The sequence below is a fragment of the Rhincodon typus genome, chromosome 19 (genome assembly GCF_021869965.1).
Source record: "Rhincodon typus isolate 14 chromosome 19, sRhiTyp1.1, whole genome shotgun sequence".
NCBI classification, from domain to species: Eukaryota; Metazoa; Chordata; class Chondrichthyes; order Orectolobiformes; family Rhincodontidae; genus Rhincodon; species Rhincodon typus.
This window is the reverse complement of record NC_063350.1, coordinates 4,092,427-4,102,471: the sequence shown is the minus strand read 5'-3', so window position 1 is coordinate 4,102,471 and position 10,045 is coordinate 4,092,427. Positions and strand designations below refer to the sequence as shown.

The window sequence follows — 10,045 nt, the reverse complement described above, 5'->3', positions numbered from 1 at the left end:
CACTCTGGCTCTGCAACCCAATCCCTCCCTTTTCGTGACTGCTTCCCAATCCCTCCTATTCCAGGTCTGCAACTCAATCCCTCCTATTCCAGGTCTGCAACTCAATCCCTCCCACTCCAGCTCTACATCCTAATCCCTCCCACTCTGGGTCTGCTTCCCAATCCTGAGTGCTCCCCAGTCCCTCTCGCTCCACATCTGCTCCTGCGTGCTTTATCTGAATCCAGATGAGATTCCAACATGTCTGAGTGTTAACTAATACCCAGAATGTCCAGGAATCACCAGTCTCTCACCAGTCAGTCACCAATAACTGGGGATTTTATATTGCTCACATCTTCATAGCAAATAAAGAAACAGACTAAAAGTTACAGTTAAAGTTGAGACGGGGGTGCAGCCTGGTTCAGAAATTCACAAGACAAAATCATTTAAACACCATCAGAAATTCAAGCTGGAATGACTGGTGTCCATCAGTGCTCCCTGCTTCCCATCCTAGTTAATCCTCGCCCATCCTAGTTAAGGGAGAATGGGAAATACAGCCTTGGCCATATATTTATTCAGTGGTCACCGAGTCATAACTGTTGGATTAACAGGCAATGGATGGAGGTGATTCACACAATCCTGGGATCACACTGTGCAAGTACAGTAATGTCCTTGAGGGATGCTTAGCTCGAACTGATTGGTAGCCATTGTGCCTGTGCTAATATCTTGAACGAGCCACTGATTTGGTTCCACTCCCCTGCTCTCTCTCCGTTGCCTGACTTGTTCTATTTATCCTTAATCTTTATCCTTCACGTATTTTGAAAATACGATTAAATCTGCTTCCACTGCCCTGTCAGACAGTGTATCCCAGATCACAACAACTTGATCAGTAACAATCGAAATCTCATCTCCTATCTGGTTCCTTGGCTAATTATTTTATATCTGTGACTGTGATGACTGATCCTCCTGCCATTGGAAGCAATTTGCAGACACAGCCCACAAGACAAATACATTATTATTACTTCTTTCATTCTGGTTTTGTTTTCCACCTTCACTGTCTCTGCCTGATTACATTAATTCTACTGTTGACTTTAGAGGTTACAAGCTCTGCTGATTCCCAGCACCACTCGCCTCTTCACAGTTTTAATGTATTTTCTAATTGGGTTTCTGTGCAGAGCGCACAGCAGTGAATGTGAGGCACCATTCTCAGTGCTGTTTCTGTAACCACATCCGAGCCGAGTATTTGTGGAGCCCTATAATCTGTAGACAGGAAGCTAGGTACAGCTGCATGGAGGAATCTAAAACATCCACAAATGCACAAGGTGAAGTTTCAGAAGCTTGTTTACACACCATCGACAACATGTTTACTGCGTCCTCAGATCTAAAATGCACCTGACACAGAATCATAGTTACTTACATCTGCACAACTTCCTTCACTACAGTCACCCAGCTTGTCACTTGTGACTCAGTATCCCTATCATGCTCAGAACCAGAAAGTACTGTGTATGGATAAAAGTCTCACTCTGGAAGCCTGAGCGCACAATGTGGACTGACACTCCCAGTGCAGTGCTGAGGGAATGCTGCACAGACAAGACTAAAAGATACCACTGGTACCATTAGAAGGAGAACAAGAGCTTTCTCCAGTGCCTGGACAACCCTGATCCCTCAAAATCATGTCATGAACAACATGTTATGAGGTCCTAATACACAGGGGCAGAAGTGGGCCATTCAGCCTGTACAACCATTCATGGCTCATCTGATAATCCTCAACTTCACTTTCTTGTCTTTTCCCCACAACCCTCAATGCTAACTAAAAATCTCCCCTTCTCTCTTTCTATCTAGGTCATTACCACATTGCCAAGTTTGGGATTTTGCTGTGCACAAATTGGCTGCTGCGTTTTCTGCATTACAACAAAGGCTGCACTTCTAAGGCACTTCATTGGCTGGAAAGCACTTTTTGGGAGTGACGTTCAGGTTGGTGAACAAGTGTCTTTAACTATAGAGATAGTAGGAATTGCCGATGCTGGAGAATCTGAGATAACAAGGTGTAGAGCTGGATGAACACAGCAGGTCAAGCAGCATCAGAGGAGCAGGACCCGGAACGTCAGCCTTCCTGCTCCTCTGATGCTGCTTGGCCTGCTGTGTTCCTCCAGCTCTACACCTTGTTGTATTTAACTATATGCAGGCTCCAATTGCAGTTTGAAGGCTTTTTGAGGGTGTGTGTGTGGGGACTCACGCGTAAAGCATCCTATTGCATTGTCCCTCTCAGATAATGTTAACCAGGCAGGAGGGCGACTGGGCTTTAAAATTCCCCCTCCTCACTCTGCTGAAGTAATATTGGGACATAGGGCCTTGTGCATGAAGTTTTTCTGAAAGTCAATGTGACTGGGAGTTGCTTATTTCAGGAAGGGAGTGATTGCCTGACTTTTACACATGACTTACCAATAACTAGAGACAAGAGTCTGAGATTCCAGGAAAAATGGTGAAAGTAACAGGCATAGTCTATTAGTTTTCTTCCATGTGCTCATGGAACATGGGCATCCCTGGCTGAGCCAACATTTGTTGCCCATCCCTAATTGCCCTTGAACTGAATGGCTTTCTTGGGTCATTTCGGAAGTTAAGAATAAACCATGTTATGGTGGGGCTGCAGTCACATGTAGGCCAGACCATGTAAAGATTTCATTTCCTAGACAATCTTAGCGAACATGCAGGATTTTTTTTAGTGATAATCGACAGCGTTTACTTGGTCATTATTAGACCGGCTTCTAATTTCTGATTTTCATTGATTCATCTTCCACCATCTGCTGTGGTAGGATTCAAACCAATATCGCCAGAGCAGTAGCCTGGCTGTCTGGATTACTGCTGACTGTATGCTGTTGCCTTCCCAGGAAGGGCAAAACTTTACTTACAAAGCAATGGACTCGAGTAAGATAGAAACAACTTGAAATATCAGCTGATGATTGTTAGATGGAGTTGTTCACATTGACACAGTTTGATAAACTATTGCAAGCTATATCATGACCTACTGTTTCTGACATCAGCAGCTGGTTGCTATCTCCTGCAGAAATTCACCAAAGATCCTCAGACAGCGCCTTCCAAACCCACGACCACTTCCATCTAAAACGACAAGGGTGGCAGATACATGGGAACACCACCATCTTCAAATTCCCCTCCAAGCCACTGACTTGGATATATATCGCCGTTCCTTCACTGTCGCTGGGTCAAAATCCTGGAATTCCTTCCCTAAGGGCATTGTGGGTCAACCCACAGCAGGTGGGCTGCAGTGGTTTAAGAAGGTAGCTCAACACTACCTTCTCAAGGGGCAACTAGGGATGGGCAATAAATGCTGGGCCCAGCCATGCACGCCCACATCCCACAAATGAATAAAATAAATAAAAAACCTCTCCACTATGTTCACATTGGACTGATGAAATGGTTTTGCTTTCTGAGCAAAGTCTGCTTTTATCAGCAGGTATTTAAGTACAGATTAGCCACGGTAGTTTTGCCCTCGAGTTACCAACTCTGGTGAGACTTGTTGCTGGAGATCTCATAGGTAACTACCCCCTGCGATTCTCATTACACACTCGCCTGCCAACAGCAGCCCAAAACATACTAGAACAACTGATGCACATTGCATTTGTGTGGTGCCTTTATCCAAATGAAATGTCCCCCAGCATTTCACGGTAAGGTGCCATCAAACAAACATTGACACTGAGCCAAAGGAGGAGACATTGGGACAAAGAAAGGTTGAGAAGAATATGGGCCAAATGCTGGCAAATGGGACTTGATTAATATAGGATACCTGGTCAGCATGGACGAGTTGGTCTGAAGGGTCTATTCCTGTGCTGTACAACTCTATGACACTAAGTGATCAAATGATGGGAGAATTTGAAAGGAGCGAGAGAGGTACAAAGGTCTAAGGTCGGAATTCCAGAACCTCTGGATCTGGAAGCTGAAAACATGGCCATCGATAGTGGGAGAGTGTGAGAAACGGACACCAATTCCAACCAAATATACACGAGTATGAAATGGCCCAGGCAGGAAGTGATGTAGGCGTCCACCTCCCGGGAATATAGCAAGAGAATACAGTTCCTCATTACTGGATAAACATCACAACCTCGCTTTAATAATTATTCCTAAAACTCCTGCAACCTGTTTGAGATGCCAATCATGTCACAGAAATGACAAGATTTGAAATATTGTGACAATGGTGTAGTTTACATGGAAAGTCAAGAGAAAGTGAAAGAGTTGCATGTTATAAAACTAGGCAAGATATGTTTATTCAGCTTAATTATCATTTTCATCCTTGCATCAGTTGCATTCTAGTTTAAGGCTTTGTTGAGTTTGTTACTTTCATTGTTCACCAGGAACAGCAGAAGCTGCACTTTTAGTAACAGTGACATGAAGGATTGACCCTGGGCTTGCCTCAGTGCATGGCATTCTCCCTTCTGACTGAGCAGTTTGTGGGTTTGACTTCATACCAGAGTTATAAGGCTCGAAATTCAAGTTGAGGTTCCTGCTGCAAGTACTGATGGAAACCAGAACTGTTAGAGGGAGGGCCAGTAACACGTGAATGCTTCATTCTTAGAGGGTCAGTGCTGCACTGTCAGAGGGTCAGTGCTGAGGGAGTGCTGCACTGTCAGACGGTCAGTGCTGAGGGAGTGCCGCATTGTCGGAGGGTCAGTGCTGAGGGAGTGCCGCACTGTCGGAGGGTCAGTGCTGAGGGAGTGCCGCACTGTTGGAGGGTCAGTGCTGAGGGCATGCCACACTGTCGGAAGGGTGGTTTCGATAGAGTGATACACTGTTGCAGCAGTAGTGAGTGAGTGCAGTACTATTAGCCGGGCAGTGTTGGGAGAGTCCTTCACTGTCAGAGATGAGATGGTAAGCTGAGGCTCCGAGGTGGACCAAGAATTTACTCAGTCCACAACAGATTGTTAAATTTCCAACAGCATTATCATTGGCACAATTGGGGTGCGGGGTGTAGCTTAAGATATCTTTTTGCGAACAAACATATTAAAGAAGTATATCTATATATAGCTAATTGAAAAAAGACAAGAAGTATTTGCATTTATTTAGTGCTTTCACAACCTCACATGTCCCAAAGATATCTGTTACAGCCAATGAAATATTTCTGATGTGTGGTGTTGCAGGAAACATGGCTGTCAATGTGTGCACAGCACATTCTCAATCACTGTAAAACAAAATGTGCAAACAGCACTCAATAGTTCCTGTTTCCTGAGGGAAGTGATAGCTCCACTCAAAGGTCTTGTGACCACGATGAGGAAATCTAGTCTTACCGTGTAGCTCACCCTCTGCTAATCCACATCACCTCAAATAACTTCCAACACAAACAAGGTTAAAGCAGAATGTATCCAATTCAACCAATCTCTGTCCCATCAGCAAAGTGAAGGAAGAGGTCATTGACAGTGCTAACAAACAGCATCTGCTCAGCAGCAACCTTCTCACTGACTCTCAATTTGGATTAATAGTCAACTGATAATACCACTGGGCCATCAGCTCCCTGAAGAATGTTGTTTGTGTCATGTAGCTCAGAACTCTGGCTGTGTGTCAGTGTGATGCAGGATGCTTCAGCAAGTCCACCTCTGTCACGGTCTGTCTCTGTATCTCCACCCTTCATGCCGTGTCTCAATAGATCTCTGCGAGTCACACCATCTCTCTGTGCACTTACCTGGACTATGCAGCTCCAGATGTCATTACTGCCTTTGGCCGAACGAGAATAAAAGAACTGGGGTGGGGTGAGGTGACAGTGCATTTGACCAAGTATAGCATTAAGAAGCCTGAGCCAAGTTGATGTCAATGGGAATTGGGGGAATACTCTCTGCCAGTTGGAGCCATCTGGCACATAGGAAGCTGGGGGTGTGTGTTGGAGGTCAGCTATCTCAGCTCCAAGTTACCTCTGCAGAAGTTCCTTAGGTTGGTGTCCTAGGCCCAACCATCTTCAGCTGCTTCATCAATGACCTCCCCTCCATTATAAGGTGAGAAGTTGAGACGTTTGCTGATGATTGCAAAGTTTTCATTACCAGTCATGACCCTACAGAGTGAAGCAATCCATGTCCTTATGCTGCAAAAGTTAGGGAACATTGGGCTGTGAGGGAGCAAATGCTGTTTGCATAGGTTCCAGGCAGATACCACCTCCAACAAGACAGAATCTAACCATGGCTCCTTGACATTCAATGGTGTTACCATCATTGAACTCCCCACTATCAACATCCTCGGGTTATCATTGACTGTAAACTGAACTGGACTCACCATGTAAATACTGCAGCTGCAACAGCAGGTCTTAGGCTAGGAAACCTGCAGGGAATAATTCACTTCCTGATTCCCCAAAACCTGGAGTGTTATGGAATATTATCCATTTGTCTGCATGAGTGCAGCAGACACATGGGAACACCGCCAACACCTGGAAGCTTCTTCCCGAGCCACACACCATCCCGATTTGGAATGTTGTGACTTTTGATTCATTGTCATTGGGTCAAACTCCTGCTGCATTTACATTACATGGATTAGATGGATTCATCACCATCCTTGTGGGCAGTTAAGGACATGCAACAGATACTGGCGTTGCCAAAAACACCCATGTTCCAGGAATGAACAGAAAAATGAACTGAAACAGGTTTTTCTGCCACGTGGTGCAGCATGTAAATGCACAGAGAGATGGTGTGACTCGCAGAGATCTATTGAGACACGGCATGAAGGGTGGAGATACAGAGACAGACCCTGACAGAGGTGGACTTGCTGAAGCATCTTGCATCACACTGACGCACAGCTGGAGTTACTGAGCTACATGACACAAATAACATTCTTCAAGGAGCTGATGGCCTAGTAGTGTTATCAGTCGACCATTAATCCAGAGACCCAAGTAATGTTATAGAGTCATACAGCACGGAAACAGACCCTCTGGTCCAACCAGTCCACTACGACCATGTTCCCAAACTAAACGAGTCCCACCTGCCTGCTCCTGGCCCATATCTCTCCAAACCTTTTCTGTTCATGTATTTATCCAAATATTTTTTAAAATGTTGCAAGTGTACTCACATCCACCACTTCCTCTGGCAGTTCATTTCACACACACACAGCACCCTACGTGTAAAAATGCTGTCCCTCATGTTCTTTTTAAAACTTTCTCCTCTCACTTTAAAAATATGACTGGTAGTTTTGAACTCCCCCAATCTAGGGAAAAGACCTCTGCTATTCACCTTATCTGTGCCTCTCATGATTTTATAAACTTCTGTAAGATCAGCCCCCAATCTCCTAAACTCCAGTGAAAGAAGTCCCAGCCTAACCAGCCTCTCCTTATAACTCAAATCTTCCATTCCCAGCAACGTCCTGGTAAATCTTTTTGGAAACCTCTCCAGTTTAATAATATCCTTCCTATAACTGGGTGACCAGAACTGTACATAATACTCCAGAAGAGGCCTCACCAATGTTCTGTACAACCTCAACATGATGTCCAAACTCCTATACTCAAAGCTCTGATCAATGAAGGCAAGCATGCTAAACGCTTTCTTAATCACCCTGTCTACCTTTGACACAAATTTCAAAGAATTATGTACCTGAATCCCTAGGTCTCTCTGTTTGACAACACTACACAGACCCTTACTATTGATTGATCTACTCCAAAACCTACTATTAATTGTATAAGTCCTGCCTTTGTTTGTTGCACCAAAATGCAATACCTCACATTTAAACAAATTAAACTCCATTCGCCACTCCTCAACCTATTGACCCAATTGATCAAGATATCTTTGGAATCAGGCTGCTACTCTGAGGAACTTCTGCAGAGTTAACTTGGAGCTGAGATGGCTGACCTCCAACACACACCCCCAGCTTCCTATGTGCCAAATGGCTCCAACTGGCAGAGAGTATTCCCCCAATTCCCATTGACATCAACTTGGCTCAGGCTTCTTAATGCTACACTTGGTCAAATGTTGCCTTTCTATCTAGACAGTGGTCACTCTCACCTCAATGTCCACCATACCATGCCTCTGAGCTCTTGTCATCACACTCTTGAACGTCTTCCATTTGTCAGATGTCCTTTTACCTGCGAACAGTCTACTCCAATCAACTTTTGAAAGTTCTTGTCTCACACCATTAAAATTTGCCTTACTCCAATTAAAACCTTTAACTTTTATGGAAGGCTAATCTTTTACCATAACCATTTTGAAACCAATAGAATTATGATCGCCAGACCCAAAGTGTCCCCCCACTTTTACTTCAGTCACCTGCTCTGCCTTATTGCCCAAAAGAAGGTCTAGTTTTTCTCCTTTTCGAGAAGGAGCATCCACATATTGATAAAGAAAATTTTCTTGAGCACATTTGACAAATTCTCCACCATCCAAACCTTTAACAATATTGTAGTCCCGGTCAAAGTTTGGAAAATTAAAACCCCCATTATTACAACCATATTGTGCTTACATATATCTGAGATCTCCCCACATATTTGTTAGTCAATTTCTCTCTTACTATTCGGGGGGCGCTATTGTACAATCCCATCAAAGTGATCTTTCCTTTCTTATTTGTAATTTCTACCAATATATTTTCACTGGACAATTTTTCAGAAATATCTTCCCTAGTTACAGCAGTAATGTATTCCTAAGTCAAAAACGCCAACTCCCTCCTTTCTTGCCTCCTTTTCTATCCTTCCTATCACATCTAAAACTGGGAACATTGAGCTGCCAATCTCTCAACCAAGTTTCTGTAATAGCTATGACGTATCAATCCCATGTTCTTAAACATGCCCCGAGTTCATCAGCCTTACCTGTAAGACCCACTTCTTTGAAATAAATGCAACTTAGTTCTTCAGAGTTACTCATACTTTACTAAAGTCCATGTAAATAACATCTATCGCTCTGCTCTCATCAATCATTTTGGTTACTTCCTCAAAAAACTCAATCAAGTTTGAGAGACAAAATTTCCCTCACAAAACCATGCTGACTGTCCTCATCAGTCCTTGCCTCTCCAAATGCATGTAAGTCCTATCTTTCAGAATCACCTCCAACTTACCCAGCACCGATGTCAGACTCTCGTGTCTATTGTTCCCAGGCTTCTCCTTGCAGCCTTTCTCAAATAAAGGCACAATATTAGCCACCTCCAGTCCTCCAGCACCTCACCTGTGGTTACAGATGACACAAATTCTGGGAATCTGGGTTCAAATCCCACCATGGCAAGAAATCTGAAATTAAGAATCTAGTGATGACCATGAATCCATTGTCCACTGTCAGAAACCCCATCTAGTTCACTAATGTCCTTTAGGGAAATAAATCTGCCATCCTCACCTGGTCTGGCTGACATGTAACTCCAGGTGCACAGCAATGTGGCTGGTTCATAACTGACCTCTGGGCAATACGTTCAGTAGGTCTGGCAGCATCTGTGATGGAAGAAACAGAGTTAATGTTTTGGGTCCAGTGACCCTTCCTCAGAACAGACCCTTCTGAGAAAGGGTTAGCGGACCAGAAACGTTAACTCTGTTTTTTCTTCACAGATGCTGCCAGACCTGCTGAGATTTTCCAGCAACTTCTGTTTTTGTTCCTGATTTACAGCATCTGCAGTTCTTTTGGTTTTTATTCTGGGCAATAAGTGCTCGTCTAACCAGTGATGTTAAAATCCTGTTAAAGAATTTAAAAAGCCTCTAGAGTTTTATATTGTTTCAATGGTTTGATTTGTTGTTGGGGTGTAGGAGACTCCAGTGAGATGATTGTTCACTATTTGTTACATGAGGGCACAGTTTCAGAACCCTCACCTCCAGGTTAGAGATTGTGGGGTCACACCAAAGGCCTGAACATAAAATCCAAACACTCCCAATGTAAGAGTCAGTGAGGATCGCACTGTCGGAGGGTCAGTGCTGAGGGAGCGCCGCACTGTCGGAGGGTCAGTGCTGAGGGAGCGCCGCACTGTCGGAGGGTCAGTGCTGAGGGAGCGCCGCACTGTCGGAGGGTCAGTGCTGAGGGAGCGCCGCACTGTCGGAGGGTCAGTGCTGAGGGAGCGCCGCACTGTCGGAGGGTCAGTGCTGAGGGAGCGCCGCACTGTCGGAGGGTCAGTGCTGAGGGAG

At 44.5% G+C, this 10,045-nt stretch overlaps 1 protein-coding gene across 1 annotated transcript in view; it reads right to left on the bottom strand.

The window, feature by feature from the left end:
- Positions 1-10,045, bottom strand: part of LOC109935217 (neurocalcin-delta-like) — a 25,589-nt gene that overhangs the window by 9,163 nt on the left and 6,381 nt on the right. The window lies entirely within an intron of this gene.